Below are 10,254 nucleotides of genomic sequence, written 5' to 3' on the forward strand. Positions count from 1 at the left end.
GTGCTTGTGTGGGAAAGCCAAAGATTGATGCTGACTGTCTTCCTTGATCTCTAGCACATACACCGAGCCAAGGTTTTTCTCTTGAACTCAGAGCTCACGGATTTGGCAAGTCCAGCTGGCCAGCTTGCTCTATGGGTCCCCTCTCTCTTCCTCCCAAGCACTGAGGTTAGGGGTGTGCTGCCACACCCTTTCATCTCCACAGGTGCTGGGGGATCTGAGCTTCAGTACTTGTTTGTGCAGCGAGTGCTTTACACCCTGAGCCCTTTCCCCAGTGCTACCCCTGCCCTGATCTTGCTGTGAGCTAGAGCCACATCGAGCTCACACCAAGGACAACTCATCTCCAAGGGTTGCCTTGTGTGAGCAAGGGATGCAGGCTGCAGCTTGAGTTACTTGAGATCCTGTCTTCCGAAGATTCTGTCTTCATTCACCTTCTTCCTTTCCTCCCTCTGCTTCTCCCACTCTGTTAGCTGTTTCCCCCTGGAAACACCCCTGTAATAAATTCAGGCTCAGCTTCTGAGGAACCAGCTGAAGATAGAAAACGTTCATCACAATTATCTGTGTCACATTTGGGATAGACTAAGTCAAAACTGTGAACATACACAACTTCCTTCCGAATCTCAGTGGACAGAAAAACAGCGGGTGAGTTGCTGTGATTCCTTATTACCTGTCTGCTCACCTATGACACCCAGAGTCTCAAGCTGAGAGTCACCGTCTTCAACACTGATAGTTGCCACGGTGAAGTGAAGCCTCTGGAATGTTCCTGCCAGTAATGGGTATGGATCCAGAATTTGGCACACAGCTCTCCTGTTCTCAACAGCTAGAAAGGGCTTCAGTCTGCTGCCAGCTCAAAGGGGGCCCACCCACATGGAAGGCGCTGTAATACTGTCTTAATCCCTGGGTAAGGACAGACTTCACTAGTGACAACTGTGACAAATCAAAACCTAGATCCCTGTGAGTCCTCCCTTGTCTCTGCTTTCCTTGAACAACAAGTTGTTTCTTCTTTGAGATTTATGTTTATTATATGAATGTTTTGCCTGTAAGTGCAGCATATGTGTCCAGTACCCAAGGAAGCCAAAAGAGGCCATTAGATTCCCCAAGGGCTGGAGTTACAGACCATTGTGAGCTGCCATGTGGGTTCTGGGAACCAAATCTAGATCCTTTGCAAGAGCAGCCGGTGTTCTTAATCACTCCAGCCCCTCAACCTATTTCTGCAATCTGCTCATGGGTGCTTTCTGCTGGAGACTATGCTGCTGTCTGGAGAAGCCAGGAACTGAAAATCATAGCTGTTGTGCCAGCTTTACCATGGGTTTGTACTAGAGAGAGCCTGGGTAACCTGTGTCAACGCTTTGGTTTCTCCATTTACAAAATGAATCTACAACTACTTTATTTGGTCAAGATGCAAAACAGCTGCAACATGTGAACATCTCTGCCTTAATATGGACATTTGTAGCGGGGGGGGGGGGGGGGGGGGGAATATGTAGGAAAGGTAACAGTTTCTATGTCTATTACAGCTTGTATCTCATTCTACAGCTGACTGCATGGGACTGGGAAACAGTGTTACCATTCCACAGTGGAGAGTCCTCAACAAACGTAGCACAAATTTCAGGAATTCCATAGTAGGAGAAAGCCTAAACTAGCCCTCTCTTAGACCATATCTAATGAAGTTCAAAGACAGTTCTCAAAGTGGCAAACTGATTCACAAATAAATGAATTGCTTCTCAGAACAAAAATCCAATGATCTACCAAGAAAGATAATGAAACGGAGGCATGTAATGATGCAGCATCAGTAGTGTCCACACAGGATTTGAAGATTGTCAGACAGGCAAAGAAGAAAGAAAATGTGGTCCATCACCAGAGGAAAAGTCAGCCAACAGAAACAAGCCATAAGTGATGGAAAAGAATGAGCCAACAGCTGATGGTTTTAGGTAGTATTATAATATACTCAAATATTTAAGGAAAATATGAACTTAGTGAGAAAGAATAGAGGAATTGTGATAAAGAAATAGTGAGCATAGAAAAGGGAAGAACAAAACTACAATTCTAGACTAGGAAATACAGTATCTAGAATAAGAACATCTCCAAATGGACTTGACAACAGACAAGCATGCAGAGGAAAGCATTCGGTGGGCATGAAGATGATGATGAAACTATCCAGACTAGAGCTGAGAGAAATGTGGAAACTAAACATGTGCAGAGCTATGATGACCCATAGCAAAGTACTACTAAACAGTGACTCATGCATGTTACACTAACAGAAAGAGAAAAAATGGACGGGGCCGTGGATGTGGCCCTCTAGGAGAGTGCTTGCCTAGCCCATGCGAGGCCCTGAGTTCATCCTCCAACACCACACACAAACCACAGAAAGGAAAAGTTGAGTCAAAGAATATGTAAAGAAGCAATATTGAGATCTCTCTCCAAATTCGATGAGACATATATAAAAATGTGCAGATCTGAAAAGCTCAATATGAACTAAGCATGATGAATACAACAATAACTATACCAGGCCACATCATGATGCGGTTGCTAGAAATGACAGAGATAAGGGAACATACGTGAACACTCAGAGCAACTTTATTCCCAGTAGACACAAAGCAGAAATAACGCTAAGTGTCCATGAACACAAGTGTGTCAACAACATGGGGACCAATCGAACACAAGTGTGTCAACAACATGGGGACCAATCACACAACGAAATGCTATTCAGAGGTCAACTGGAACTCCTGATAGAGGAACACATATAAACCTTCCAGATGTCAGAGTGAGTGAGCGAGAGAAGCCATACAGAAAGCACACCTGCTTTAACCCTCTACTAGATGAAGTTCTAGAACAGGCAGATGAAACCTACGGCAAAAGAAACAGTGCAGTTGCCTGCAGAGCAGAGATGGGAGACGAGGGGCACAAGGACATTTCCTGTGCTATCTGAAGTACTGTCTCTGGGGAGGGGGGGAGTCACACAGGTATGTGCAAGGCTAAAGTCATAAAAGACATGTGCTTTTCATGGAACAAAAATGATTTTTCAATAAAAATATTTTTTAAAGTTGTATTTTAAAAACCCAGACCCTAGCACCTTGTGTATGATAGACTTCTATGTTTTAAGTACATACTGGCCTCACTCTTATCACCCAAAATGACTTCTATCTGTGTCAGCTGATGCCGAAAATTCTACTGATAGCTCTCTATTTACTTATCTTGAAGTCCTTGAATGCCTGAAACACCGTAGAAGGTCTTTATGAAGTCATATTGAAAAGTACCCCCCCACACACACACACACTGTAGCACAATTCATTTTCTAAGACTGTGGTTTTTGAGAGGTAGCTGGATCAAATACCATGGTGGGTGGAGGCAGTTTACAGGAGCTAGATTTTTCTCATGTGCCCTAATTTCTCTTTAATCAAAACATTAGCTACAAAGTTAAAAAATGAAGACGCCTTTTTGCATATATAGAGATCCTAGGTGCCTGGGGCTTGGGGTGCGGTAGGAGACTTCAGTGAGATGGAAAACCAGTGAGAAGTGGCTGAGAATTCCAGAAAACAAATTTTACTACCATCAAGATTTCACATAACTGCCTTCCAATTCAGACCAGCAATGCATTAGGATAATTGAGTCACTTTCCTACACAGAGAGACATGGCAAGATATCTTTATGGAAATTTCCAAGTCAAGATGAATGCATTAAGTAGATCATAACGTGTGCTTTTTTGTTCACAGACAAAATGGCTGTCCCGCCATTCCCAGCACACAGCCTTCTTTCCCTCTTCCCTCGGCTGTGCTCCTGCTCTCTGTCCCTCTTGGATGACCTTTATCGTTTTTCTCTGCCAATGGCAAACCCTCTTACCAGTTAAGGGGTCCAAAGACCATTGCCCACAAAGCCGTTCTGGGATGCCATTCTGAACTCCCGGCTTCCTGGCACCTCCCCTGTGAAACACAATATGCCTTGGTGTTGTGCTTCTGCAGGACATCTGATCATGGCAGACAACTGTGAGGTTCACTATGTGCTATTCAGAGTGCACTTGGGACCATCAGCTTACTTAATCCTTACAGCTACTCTTCAAGGTAGGCAAGATTGATAGAAGAAACCAACGGTCAGTAAACACACACACACACACACCTTGCTCAAGCTAAAGCCAATCTTGGGCTTCCCTGGAAGGCTGTCTGACTCCACTGCTTTACTATTAACCACTGCATCACACTGTCTCCTTGACACACATCCCATTTAATAAACAGAACCAACATCTGTCTATCCCTATCTTTTAAATTGTTTGCTAAACAACAGGCAGGATATTTATTGTTCCTTGAAGGGAGGAATAATGTCTTGCACATCTTTTATTGCCTCCTTGCCGTTGACACCACATTTGGCAAATAGGTACATGTCAGCATGTGCTTGAAGACATGAATACCTAACCCAATTGCACGACTCTGGTTCTTCTCTCCGTTCAGAAATTTGTGCTCCTACACCTTCCAGCAGCAAGTCACAGGAAGAATGAATCATGATAAATCTTTGTTCCTCCTTCAAACATCATCACAGTGTTGTCTGTGCATCACCTGGCTGTGCTCAGGCTCCTGGACAGCCCTCTCTCCTAAACCCACACCTCAGAAACATGTCAGTATCTCTTTGCTGTTTTGTTTTCTGTTGAATTATAAGAGAAATGGTGGCACACAATGTGGTTTATGTGGACTCTTAAGTTCAGGAAAGAAGGAAATCAAGACACACACACACACACACACCATGCCAATGAACATGGGCCACTAAGTTACTGCATCTATTAACAGATGGACATCTGTGGGCCCAGCATTGTATGTAAAGCATTTCTACTGCATGCTCTTACCCAACCTGCACAAATCAGAGCAGGCAAGGCCACGTGGATTATCCTGGTATTGTGTAGAAACTGAGACTCGGGGCAGTGAACTGATGTGTAGAGGGTAATATTAAGCTTTTAATCTGCCTATCCACACTCCTACAGTTGGCTTTCACCTCCTCCATTCTGTCTTAACTCACTGGTCATCAAATTGTGTGTCTCATTCCCACCACAGCTCGAATAACAGAATCATTTTGTTAGGCTTGTGTTGTAGGGTAGGATTAACTCCTTTAGGAAATAACTAAGATGTATCTTCCTGAGTATAATTAAAATAAGTTATAGTAATAAAGGGTTGTAACGTAAAAGATCTTAGAGGGCCTGGTAAGAAGGCACTTGCTATACAAGCCCGATGACCTGAGTTTGATCTCTGAGACCCACACTAAAGTGGAAGAAGAAAAGTAACTCCCCAAAGTTGTCCTCTGACCTTTGCACACACACATGCACACAAGTAAGAAGATAGAGTGTTTTTACAGAGACCTTAGAAAGCCAGACTCACAACTCCAGTTTCACTCTAGAATTTTTTAAACTGGGCAAAATGATTCCTAAAAACATTAGGTAGCTGTTTTTCTAGGATGCCATAGTGAACACAATTAGAACTGCAGCGCACCCACCACACAAATGTTTTATAAAGCCCGGTCAGCTAACTCCAGAAGAATGATCAATATACGGGCTTGGGTGCAATGGGAATCTTAAAGTCACTCTAATATGAGTCTCCTCCAACGCAGAAGGCAGGTCTTCCCAGGTGTGCTTTCCCATCTGACTTGAGCTCCATCCTTTAGCATGTGAGATAACCACATGAGAGGCTACCATTCCAACAGAACCTCCTGGGGGTGACTTCTACCTAATTTGGCTCAGTGTTCTAGGGAGCCCTCTCTTGGCCTTCTGGGTAATAACAGGCTGCCTCTGCTGGGGTCTGTGCTCCAGGAGTCCTGGGGAGCTGTACTGAACAAAACAGGCTGCTCATTTCGGTGCCATCTGAAGCACAAAAGGGGCGGGAGGAAATCTGTGCTTGCCAAATTCAAACAGGCAGAGCTGGCGGGGAAACACACTTCCATTTTCTTAGTTTCCAAAAATACACATCAACACTAGTTAATCCCCAAACAAAACTCTGCTCTGAATCAAAGGCTTGTCTGGTCTTTCTTCATGAAAATCTCAGCCAGTAACTGTTTCCTCATTCCTCTACAGGTTCTGACCCACCTTGTCCTTTATTCTTACCCTAGGCAAGGTGAGCAGAGGATGTCAATCATAGAGGTCATGTCTTCCCCAACCCATCCCTCCTTTTTATCCCTCTTCCTTCTCCCTTTCTCTCCTTCCTTCTCTCTTTGTCCCAATGAATTCTCATCAGATGTTTGAAAGACAACCCCAGCTTAGTACCTGATGTTAGGCATCTCAAATGCCGTAAGTCAAACAGCTAGGTTCCTGTGGGCATGGTATACAGAGATTCACTTGTATGGAGTAGGGAGAGGCTTATTGGAAGGACTCCTCAGGAAGTCACATCCCAGCTCAGGAAATCAGAAGCTGGGCAGTACACGAGTGTGGTTATGTGCTATAATAGGTCCTCCGGATTCTAGGGCTCCGAGCCACTCAGTCACACCCATTTCCTCTCTTCCTTTTCTCACATGATGATGGACTTTCTCCCCCACTATCCAAGTTTCCAGTCTCCAAGGAAAGGAACCAGCATAGAAAGAGGTCCTGAGACATGCAAGAGCATGGTGAGTAAAAGAATGTTTCAGGGAAGCACAGCCCACTAGACAGGCAGCAAGTTGGGGCAGAGAGAATGAGTGGCAACAGACAGGCTGGTGGGGAGGAGTCTCCTGTATTAGCTGTGATGAAGGGGAGGAGACAACTCAGAACACTGCCAACGGCAACAAAACAGTAGATGATTACACCATCCTCTACAATGCTCCCCACAGTATGGGGCACACCATCCTCTACAGTGCTCCCCACAGTATGGGGCACACCATCCTCTAATAGTTCTCCCCACATTATGGAGCACACACCACAGCTTATCACATCACAAAGGAAGAGTGCAAGGAAGCCATGAACAACCAGAAGTCATTTTTGCCAAAGCAATCTTGCCAAGAGCCCATAGTGGTCTTAAGTACAGGATGGTATTCCCTGAGTCTTTGGGGCTGCAGGAACTTCGCTTCTCAGGCCAATTTCTACCCAGATTTCTCTGTTGCAAGTGGAAAGTGAGTTGCATCTTGGGAATTAGGAGCTCAATGGTGTTTGAGTGGCAGAATGCTGAGGGGAATGGGAAGAATGGACTAATGTTCCAGCACTAAGGGTGCAGCCAAGGAAGGGAGGGCCTGTAGCTTCTCACTGCTGTGTGGCCATATGGCAAGTGACAGGGTGAGCAGGTATGGGGACACTGTGTGAGAAAGATGTTTGGGCTTGATACTCAAAAAAATGGTGATATTATAAGGTTATTTTCATGACTAGTAAGCCAATGAGAGTGGAGTGAGCTGGGAAGTAGGATTAATTTGTCCTGCTTATGCTCAACCTACCAAGCATGCACATGAACACACACACACACACACACACACACACACACACACACACACACACACAAAATTCATTTCAAAAGTAGTGTGTGTAGCTAGAAAGAGGGTTTAGTGATTAAGAGTTTACTGCTCTTCCAAAGGCCCTAGGTTCATCTCCTATGACTCACACGGTGACTCACAACCACCTTTAAACTCCAGCTCCAGGAAATCTGATGCCCTCTTCAGGCCTCCACCAGTACCTTCATGTATGTGGAACACATAAACTCATGTAGGCATGCACACATACACACAAAATAAATATACACATTCATCTAGAAAAATGTATCTGGGCCAATGAAGTATTATCCAGCCATGAAAAGGAACGAGATCATGACAGTTGCAGGAAAATACATGGAGGTCATCATTTTAAGCAAAATGAGTCAGACTCAGAATGATAATTACTGAATATTTTCTCTCATGTGAAGAAACTAAAATTTAGAGAGGGGAAAAAAGATAGACTAATCCAGAAGTTAGACAACTGGCAAAAGACAAGGAGACTAGGGTAACAGTGTGGAATAAAAGAGAGTGAATGAGAGGGTAAATATGGTAAAGGCATGGTATATGCACATACAGAAATTCACACTTTAACCCCCTAGTATGTACAATTAATCTACATTAATACTACACTCAAAAGTTGCATGCTTGGACTACTCCCAGGTGCCACATTATCTTTTCCTTTAGTTGTATCTAATATGCATCCTTTCGTTGCAATGAAATTATAACCATAAGTTTAAATAAGAGTGGCATGTGTTTAAGTGTATTCATATCCTCAACGTCTTAACTCGTGAGGGGCCTAAAAAACTGGCAGAAGGAAAGAAGGAAATGAAAACGTGATTATGAGTATGGTTGCTGATGGATACAGCCATCATGTAGCCCTCCAGTCTAAGGGGTGGGCAAATGCGGTCCAAATCTACAGTGGATGGATTCATTGCAGGAATTTATATTGTAGAGGCCTGGCCAACAGTTTCATGAACAGTTTCATGCCACTGATTTACTCAGAGAAGGATAAAGCCTCTTATAATTTGTCAGTATAACAGACATAAGCAGAAAATTGTTGCTGATCAAAATAAAAAACCAACAGAAGTCCTGGGACCATGATGGGCTGCTTGGGGAAATATCGAGTACTCATGACCAAAGAGCATCTCTCACCCCTCACTGGGTGCCTACAGAGTACTAAGTACATCAGTTGGTACCAGTGCTCTACCCCACGCCCTCATGAAACTTACTGTGTGGTGGAGGAAGTCAGAGGGAACAGCACAGAGGCCCCAAGGAAGCAAGAGCATGGTGAAGTGTAAGAATGGTCTAGGGAAGCACAGCCCAGCTTGCTTGGCAGCAATCGGGGGCAGAAAGACTGAGGAGTGACAGACAGACTGAAGGGAGGAGCCTGGGAGCCGGCCATTCCAGGCTGGGCATTCCATTTTAAAGGATGCTTAGACCTTATCCTGAGAACAGTGGGAGCAATGCAGGGGGTTGAAGTAGTATTCAAAGGAACGTTGTTGGTTATCTCATGTCTAAAAGATACCAGGGACCACAAAAGGCCTGGAAGCCTCCGATGTCATGAATGAAATGTTACTTGAATAGTCATCTGTACTTTTTTTCCCCTGGGTAGGTCCCTGGTGGTCACTAAATTCCCAAAGAGGTTCAGGATCTTCCAGCAGAAGAAACATTGTCCTGGTCTTTACTAGGAAAGATGATTTCTCACCAAGGTCCCTTGTCTCTAAGAACCATAAACCTAAGACAAATTTAGACCCATTAAAGTGATTGACAACTAAGTTCACTGTCACCAGCATAGAAATTAGAACCCAGAGTTAGAAAATATGTCTTTATGGTGCTAGCAGCAAAGTAGAGCTGAGAATCTCATCACTCATGACCTGATACTCTCTCATTCTCCCTTACACACACACACACACACACACACACACACACACACACACACTCTGCCTCTCCTAAGGAAAGCCTTCCATTGCCCCGATACATGCACACTACACCTTCTAAGAAGGCCTCCATGTGAGCTGTAGATCCTTTAAAAAGATCCACACTGGGAGTTCACAGTGCTGTCCCCTAAGGCTAGAGGAGGTTTTCATAAGCAGTTCATCCCAGTCACATCTGGGGTTATGAATACATGTCTATGCATTTCCTCTCTCCAGGTATTCACTTGCCCTGCTAGGAAAGTGGAATAAAAGCAGAGGGGATCAGAACCAACCAAGGTACAGCGAGTTGACACTCAATGTGTTCTGAGTCACCGGAGGGTACATCAGCATGAATCCCGTGGGTACGAGTGGCACATCACTCTAGCTGAGAGTCAAGCCTAAAGCAACTGGGCCAGTCATGTCCCTGCAAGCCTCCTGCTTGTTCTTCTCTGGGAACTCCCAAAGGGTGTTCCTTATCACTCGACTTCCTGAGCATGCTGACGGGAGTTCTGAAGACAAAGTCTCAGCGTTGAGTGAACTTGGAACATCATTGAAATTGCTACTGTTGTGAGAGAGCTTGCCAGTCCTTAATGGCATTTTTTAACCTTGGAGAATTAAATAAAGTTTAAAATTTCCTCAGACTTTTCAAAGGCTTTCAGAAGTCTTTGGCTGAAGGGAACTTCCCAGTCCCAGAGCTTCAGAGCAGACTTGGGTGGCACGTGATTCTCCAAAGTGCTCTTAGAGAGCATCTGTGACCTGGTTCATGCCAGAGCTCTGTTAGCACAAGACAAAACCTAGTTTCCCATTCCAGGCTCATGTTAAATCTGCCTCCTGAAAGAAGCCTTCTCCAGTGGTTTATATTTAGTGCTTACAGTCTGGACCATATACTCAGCCCATGATTATAAGTGCTCTAGTCTGGGGAATGTGACGCCTCGTCATCTATGGA

The 10,254-nt window shown here is 44.4% G+C and overlaps 1 long non-coding RNA gene across 1 annotated transcript; it reads left to right on the plus strand.

Moving 5' to 3' along the window:
* The first annotated feature begins 786 nt into the window (after positions 1-786).
* Positions 787-9,949, plus strand: LOC131901982 (uncharacterized). Its single transcript, XR_009376959.1, has 3 exons — positions 787-898; positions 6,507-6,567; positions 9,546-9,949. It is a non-coding gene; the product is annotated as an uncharacterized LOC131901982 (long non-coding RNA).
* Positions 9,950-10,254: the final 305 nt, after the last annotated feature.

This window comes from Peromyscus eremicus, unplaced genomic scaffold (genome assembly GCF_949786415.1).
Source record: "Peromyscus eremicus unplaced genomic scaffold, PerEre_H2_v1 PerEre#2#unplaced_974, whole genome shotgun sequence".
NCBI classification, from domain to species: Eukaryota; Metazoa; Chordata; class Mammalia; order Rodentia; family Cricetidae; genus Peromyscus; species Peromyscus eremicus.